Raw genomic sequence first — 8224 nt, 5'->3', positions numbered from 1 at the left:
TAAACAAACGAACAAAACAACTAAATATGGTATGTGTGCAAACTTTAGCTCTACATTCTATTTCAACAAATTAGTGTTCGGTGTATGTGGCAAGAAGGTTCAATATAGATATGTGTGTGTATGGCAGCGAGCTGGCAGAATCGTTAGAATATTCGTAGGGCAAATTCGTTCATCTCTTTGTTCATCTTCATGGTCTGAGCTCTGCTGTAGCTCTGATGAAAATAAAGGATAGTGTCCTTTCATTAATGTATTCAGTCGATTGACTATAATTCATATACATATACATAGACCAAAGGGCACTGAGTAACCTAGATTGAGACATCTTTGATGACTTGCAATGAACGTTGCTTCAAATTAATTTACAAACATTAATTGTGTAACTTACATAAACATGTAGTTAACAATATTTATTGTTTATGAAACAATTGTTAAAAGTAATAATCAAATTATGAATTATCTTTCAAATTTATTTGTTCATTTGTTTTTAATTGTCTACATATATCCTTTAAGCGATAAATATATATAGAGACATTTTTGTGACATCAGTATGAGTTGAGATGCGATAGCTATTGTGCATGAAGTTAGAAAAAAAACTATTTCTCTTAAAAAGAGCTTATTTGCATATATTTTTGTCCGTATAACTAGTTGAATAATAATCAACACTAAATTATTCCCTGCTGGGGCTACGTAAATGTTCTACTAACATTACATTGTTATACACAGAATTTGAAATGAGATTCGAATTGTGAAATTTAAGATGCTTTACTATAGGTTCGCAAAGACGCGTTAAACAAAACACTGATATATATTTATTTTAAAGTTTCGTAATTCATATATCAATATTTAGATTAGAACATTGAGGTTTATGTTACAGGTGACGGCGTAGATTTCTTTCATTTGTTTAACTAGTTTCGGGCGTCGATGAGGATGATGATGACGATGTGATGGCCATAACTGGAGCATCCAATTTGTCACAGCTGATCTGAAACGAAACAAAATATTCGTTGATTTTTTGAAGATGATACTAATAAGTAATAATCAAACAAGCAGACGGTTGGTGACGTCGATGATGATGGTCGCGGTGTTGTTGATGTTCATGACGGTTTAGTTGATGATGATGATGATGATGATGATGATGATGATGATGATGATGATGATGTCGACGACAATGTTGATGGTAATCTTACGGTGAATTTTAATGGTGGTATGATAGGATTCATGATAATGATGACGATGAGTGTTACGACACGGATAACAACGTTATAAATATACATGAAATTAATGAAAGCGACATTACAAACTTGATAAGATAATACTTATAATCAATCTCAGAACGTCAATATTTTCATATTCATCAAAATATATTGAATATTGCACACTGGCAACATCTACCTCTTTGCAGCTCCTTTTAAAAAGAGATGTAGATAGTGGAAGAATAATTATAGTTTTAATTCAAAGTATAACTCGAATTCTACATTGTTAGTAATGATGGAACTCGACGTTATTCAATTAAATATAAAAATACATACTATATGTTAGCAAATTTGTAATTTCAGTGAAGATGGAATATAGTAGAAAATAACGAGCACAAAATTCAATCTTTAAACTTCTTAAAATTTTAATTTTCACAAACATTTGGAGTAGTTGCGCGCATATCTTTGAAATAATTTGAGACTCCTAGGATATACACGAAATTTGTTTACGACATATTTGAAGAATAAAGAATGAAGATCTAAGAGATGAATTGTATGAGAACATAACATGCCCCGTTTCATATTCTTTTCAAAGATATTGTCTTTTCTTTATAATTGCCTTTGCAGATGTTAAATTCCAGACACCATAAAATTTATAAATATAAAACAGAGAAGATGTAAGAACAGCAGTTATTGATCAAATCATTCACGAACAACACTTAAATGTTAATTTTACATGCAGAATAAATGAGTTGTTCACATCTGCCAATCAGCTCGAAAGTAAAACGATTTCGTGTGAAGGAACAATTACATGAAAAAGAAAGGAAACCATTCAACTTTAAGTACAGATAAGTTTATAGTTTCGTTATTCCGTCATAGCAATCATATTGGAAATATTATGAGCAAGTATCAATCTTTGATATGAAAATCGAATATGTAAATATATACGAAATAAAGAAAACAGCTCTTTTTTCTATTTTCTTTTTTTTTTTGTTTTTTTCGCTTTTATCCCCTTTCGTGAATTCATACGTGTCTTAAAATAGCAACATTGTTATGATGGCTCGATCCTGAGGTGTTTGATACGAGATTACTGCGACGATAATGAAGATATATTCTTAAAACTTTGGGTTACGATATGGCAGAATATATATTGTTGTTCACAAAACAAACGATTAAGAGTTAATAATGTACAGATTTTGTCGATAAAAAATTCTAAATATAAGCCACACCTATTTTTGCCACAGGTACAGATAATGCAATTAATGATACAAGAGAAGATGACAAGTCAATGAGATATCGGACTATAAATATTTTCTAATAAACCTGTTTACCGTCTTAATACAATTACTTCCGACCCCGCCGATACTGCCGTGTATTAATCCTTTTTTTTTATCTTAAAACAATTTACTTCTCTGTACATCATTTATCCCCTCATAATCGACACGGGCAATGTTGAAAATTATCAGCGTCAACGTTCTTTTGGAGATACTACCATGGAGCAATTCTCGGTAGAGATTGGTAAAATGAAATATAATTTAGTATACATGTATAACAGTATATATGATTGTGATACATATCTATCAACTCTTTTCAAGAAAATATATTGGTTGTTATTTACGCAACTGTGTATGTGAATTACTGAAACTAATGATTCGATACATCCTACATGTACAGGTATCATTGTATATAATTGTATGTCATTCACAGTTGTTAATGTTGATAAAATTATAGAAAGAGCTTTTAATTGGTCGTTAAAAAAATTCTAAATGTAAAAGAATTCTAAATGTAAACCACAGATACATTTTTGCCACGGGTACAGATAATGCAATTAATGATTCAATAGAAGATGACAAGTCGATGAAATATCGGACAATAAATCAGTATATAATAGTAAGGAAATATTCTGACAAAACATATCCCAATGTCCCAAAGTAAAAGGAGTAGAATGGATAGAAAAGAGTTGCAGATAAATATACTGTACATGAAGTAAAATACTATAAGGTCACCCATTTTTCTGTGTTCGTCTGCCTACTTTATCACGCTGATCTATTTGTGAACAAAATATAAAACAGCAACAAATAACAATATAATAATCAACAAGTAAGATTTATTTTTAAACTGCAGCTTGTATATTTTGAAAATTTCCTATTGATAGAAAAAAAAAACATTCTGCGTTTACACTGAATAAATTCAGCTCCGGCAGCAAAACTTCATTCAGCAAATCTCTACATTGGAGCACTACACACATGACATATATTCACACAGCTTCATAGATATCAAATAAAAATGTCGATGTCTGGTTACTCCAATTCTTTGAGTGAAAATTATAAAGCTGAATGGCTATAATCACGTATTCCATCATTCCTGTAAATATATTCTATCTTTGCCAGGACTTAACAGCCTGAGACGAAGTGATATTTTTCGTTTGATGTTCTCTGTTAATTCAGAAAAAAGCCATTAGCCTCGTGTGTTTTTGTCATCAATATCAATGTAGGATCCGAATAGCAAATTGTTGTCATTTTTTTTGTTTCTTTTTCTTACCTAAATGTATCCACGCCTTTTAACTTCAGTTTTATTATATGTTTGTACTATGGGCCAGGTCATGAATAGGATATATGGTGATATATTTTCCAGCAGTAGTTTCAATATTTAGTATTTGTGTAATAGGCTTCTAAATTATTCCTATCTTATTTTCTCTTCCAATATATTTTGAATTTCATCTGATTCATCTACTGATGGCTATGTACAGGCATGTTCAATTCTTTGATTTCTCTGTATTACCTATTATATGAGGTAATTTAATTTCTGTATGTGTCTGAATTTGTACAGTTTTAATAATTCACCAACTGACTGCTGCCATGATACATTCAGTATTAGGCGTAATTTGATTTCTTAAAGTATATTCTACATAGAATTAAGTAGATGCACATTAATCAATAAGTCATTTTGTTTTAGGGATGCAACATTAAAATGAAAAATAAGAGTACATCTAATTTTCTTATTTTCGTTTCAATATAGTGTATATTTAAGAGATAGTATCTTTACAGAAATAAAATTTACGGACAGCAAGTAAAAGACTTTTGCAAATCGGCGCCGCAGAAAGCTGCGACGACAAAATTATATAAATATAGATAGCAGTGGTATAGAGAACACACTTCTTCTAGTTGTGTTTCATGTGTACGGGGAATAAAAATTCTATTTATTTGGTGGGTGGCAGAGCGTGCACCGGGAGTAGATATATACAAGGCTGTAGATGTGGGCGTCTGACTTCCATTACTACGGTAAAATTATATTCCAAGAAAAGATCTAGATAAAATTTTGAAGTTCATCACTCCTGACTGTCTAATATGTAAATAGTCCTTCAAATTCGGAAAGAATATATATATTTTTTAAAACCTAATACAAAGTACAATAAAATTATCTTTAAAAACTTGATGAGACATTTTGTACATTATTTACATTATTTACAGTTGACGGATATTTGTCCTCATCTTGTTTCTTGTTAACCTTTCGACTGATATACCCTCCAGCCTTCATCAAGTTTCATGGGGAAATCTCGAACCTGGGCTCTCAGTCCTTAGGAAAATTTCCTCTAGACACCTGATGAAAGCTGCAGGGTATATCAGCCGAAATGTTGTGTTAACAACAAACAAGATGAGGACAAATATCTGCCAACTGTAACTAATGTAGATAATATTAAAAAAAAAACATATTTAAAAAATATTTGAAAAAATATATATACCTTACCTGTAATTAGTCTGCGGGGAAAGCAGATGTTTTACATCAACGCTACACGTGTTTCTGCGTTGGTGCTTAGTGTTGATTATAAATATCTTTTTCCCCACATACAGGTAAGGTATATTTTTTCACAAATTTTTTAAATAAATTTTTTTTTTTATAAGTTTATTGTACATTATAGTAGGTTCTAAAACGCTTATATTATTTTATTATTATATAAGTTATAACTTTCTATGTGTATTCCAGAGAATAAGGTTGTCCTGAAATAGGAGTTGCGGTTCTATTGGTAAACTCCCAAATTTGTAATAATATTATAAATGATACTGTTTACATTGCATTAGTAAAGAGTAAAATAGTAAATGTCCTGATAACCTGGATTACATATTCCCTCAGTTTTTTTTTTAAATATATATATATATATGTATGTATGTATGTATATATAAGTGCTTACTCCATTAATGTGTACCAAATAAACTCATAAATCTTTGGTCGGCACGAAGTTATATAGAAGACACTGTATATATCTATTATAAGAAGACAAAGAAAATGCTTTAACACATCTTTAATGATTTGTCACAATTTTTTCTGTACCAACTCTATTTCCAAGGCAAATTTTACGCAAATATTCCAAGTGAAATTTACGTAATGTTTGAGAGGCACTTTATCAAACTCGCATCAAAAGTGTGCTGTCACACTGTGTGTCCCCCAGACATGTTTTTTTGTTTTTTTGATTTTTATGAATTTCATTCGTATTCAATTTCACAAGAATTTAAAAATTTAAAAATTTCAATTTCTTATATCTTGCGCAGATTTCGCTGTGTAGTAAGGAGTTCGGTACCACTGCGTGGTGCCTTTGGCAAGAGTCTTCTACCACAGCCTAGGGCAGACAAACGCCTTGGGAATGGATTTGGTTGCATGTGTGTGTGTTAGCGTGTGTGTGTGTGTGTGTGTGTGTGTGCGTGTGTCTGTCTGTCTGTCTGTCTGTGCATGTATGTATATATGTATGTCGGATGTGGAGGCGCGTCTTTCTGTCTGTGACTATACCCAATTACGTCCCAGAATTTACAGGTTCGGCAAAAAGGAATTGATAGAATACATAGCAGAACTGGAAAGCAATTAGTAATGAAATCGATTCCTTCGTCGAAGAGTCTTTTTCAAGACGGTACTCTATTAGGGCCAAAACCTAATGTCTGAAACAAGCAAAATATAAAATATAAAAGATATACATGCGTGCGTGCATGTTTGTGTGTATGCGTGTACGCATCTGAGTGTGTGTGTAAGATGTGAGTGTACATAATAGTTTAGATGTGTATGTATTAAGTAAATATTAATAGATTTTCTTCTCCTTAAATATGAACATTATTTAAGAATAAGAATTTATCTTTTTCATATGTACATACATGTATCCCTTGACGATAATGCAAAATTTTATTTGATTATGGTATGCTTGGCCCACGATTAGGTGGCGGATTACTACTCTTTTGAGCAAATACTACTTCCTAGGTTCCACTAGCTATGAAATATATGTAGCCTAGATTTTATTTACTCCATTCCCCACTTTTCAAATCTGGTTCTTCTGGTAGTTATTCAATTGTTCACTTACGCAGAACCGCTAATTTACGGAGAAATAAACAAAAGAGAACTGGTTATCACACAGTAGACTCGCAAGCATAACTACAGAAACACACGCCCACGCCCCATAGGATATAACATTATATTAAATATTTTCATATATATATATATATATATATGTGTGTGTGTGTGTGTGTGTGTGTGTGTGTGTGTGTGCGTGTGCGTGTGTGTGTGTGTATATGTATATATATAAATGCATGTATGTGCATAGATATATGTGTATCTCTATATAGTCATACATTTATATATATATATATACACATTTGGGCATCTTTCAGTGTCTTTCGACTAAATCCCTTCACGAGGCTTCCGTCGAGATGAGGCCACACTAGAAGAGACTTGCGTAAGTTTCCATGCAGTGGGACTGAACCAAGAATTGCGTAGCTGCGGAGCAAGTTTCTTACCACACAACCACGACTTATACATTGGAATATAGTCCTCCCATATTTGCTTGTCTATCTATGATAATGTTGCACTTACCTTCTTTTGCATCACGCATGTATATCTCAACCTGTATTTCTACCATTTTCAGTATCTTCTAACTATTTCTGTCTATGATGTGCGACGTCCAAGCTATTCGAGTTGATAGACTATGAGTTATGCCGATGTTTGAAACTGCTTAAAACTGAACAATTATATAAATTTATTTCACATTGGTAAATATTTTACTCAAACTGATGAGAATTTGGTTACTGTATGGGCATCACATATTTATTAATCGTTGGTATTTCATCTCGTAAAGCATCGTACAACTGTGTGGAATATTAGAAATTCCAAAACATGTTGTTGCAATGCCATATTTCATTTTCTTTGATACAGAATAATATTTTTCAAGAAATATCACTCATAAGATGCTATTATTTTGTCTTTGACTTTTCCTATATTCCAATTGCTAAGAAAACAACGAAAGAGATTGGAAATATATACTTATATCACATTAAAGAAACTATATACATTATCTCGTTGCTGTTAGCATTAAGAATTTTATTCAAGTGCCTTGCGTAACATTTTAGCAAACAGAAATGCAGCTGTTCTTGTAGAGTTGAAATACGAGCTGCTAATTTCCGAAGTTTTCTGGACATTGCACTCTGCTTCTTGTTTTAATTCGCAAGCTATTCCATTTGTTAGGTAGCAACTGAAGAAACAAAAGTATAAAATTTGCAAATGGAAGAAAAATTATATAACGTAATATACGGTATAAATACATGATGATTAGTAATATTTCCAAAACAGAAAATATAGAAGACAAATTTGAATATATTTCTTTGGTTGAAACTCTTACCAAATTATTAAGTAACGAATACTGAAGCACATATAGAGAAATGGATGCTTACTCCATTTATGTTAACTAAAACGATTTAATGAAGAACAAAAATAATGAAAAGAATCATGTTACATTTACTAAATGTCTAATTTGTGTACAAATATGTAATTTGACTACATAAAATTAGCACTCTAAGTATTTTCTTAATCTAAGAGCATAATATTGTAATAAACTTCAAACGAATTTATACAACATTTATGCAACTTGTGTGTGAGTGTATATGTGTGTGCGTGTGCCTGCGTGCATATATTCTGCGTATGTGTGTGTGTGTGCGTGTGTTTGTGTGTGTGTGTGTGTGTGTGTGTGTGTGTGTGTGTGTGTGTGTGTGTGTGTGTGT

At 31.8% G+C, this 8224-nt stretch overlaps 1 long non-coding RNA gene across 2 annotated transcripts in view; it reads right to left on the bottom strand.

Moving 5' to 3' along the window:
• Window positions 1-488: 488 nt before the first annotated feature.
• Window positions 489-8224, bottom strand: part of LOC106882694 (uncharacterized) — a 343192-nt gene continuing 335456 nt past the window's right edge. For both annotated transcript variants that reach the window (XR_008264135.1, XR_008264136.1), the window contains one exon: window positions 489-982. This is a non-coding gene — a long non-coding RNA (uncharacterized LOC106882694). The remainder of the gene's footprint in view (window positions 983-8224) is intronic.

This window comes from Octopus bimaculoides, chromosome 5 (genome assembly GCF_001194135.2).
Source record: "Octopus bimaculoides isolate UCB-OBI-ISO-001 chromosome 5, ASM119413v2, whole genome shotgun sequence".
Taxonomy (NCBI): domain Eukaryota; kingdom Metazoa; phylum Mollusca; class Cephalopoda; order Octopoda; family Octopodidae; genus Octopus; species Octopus bimaculoides.
Note: the sequence above shows the minus strand (reverse complement) of the source record. Positions and strands in the feature narration are given on the sequence as shown.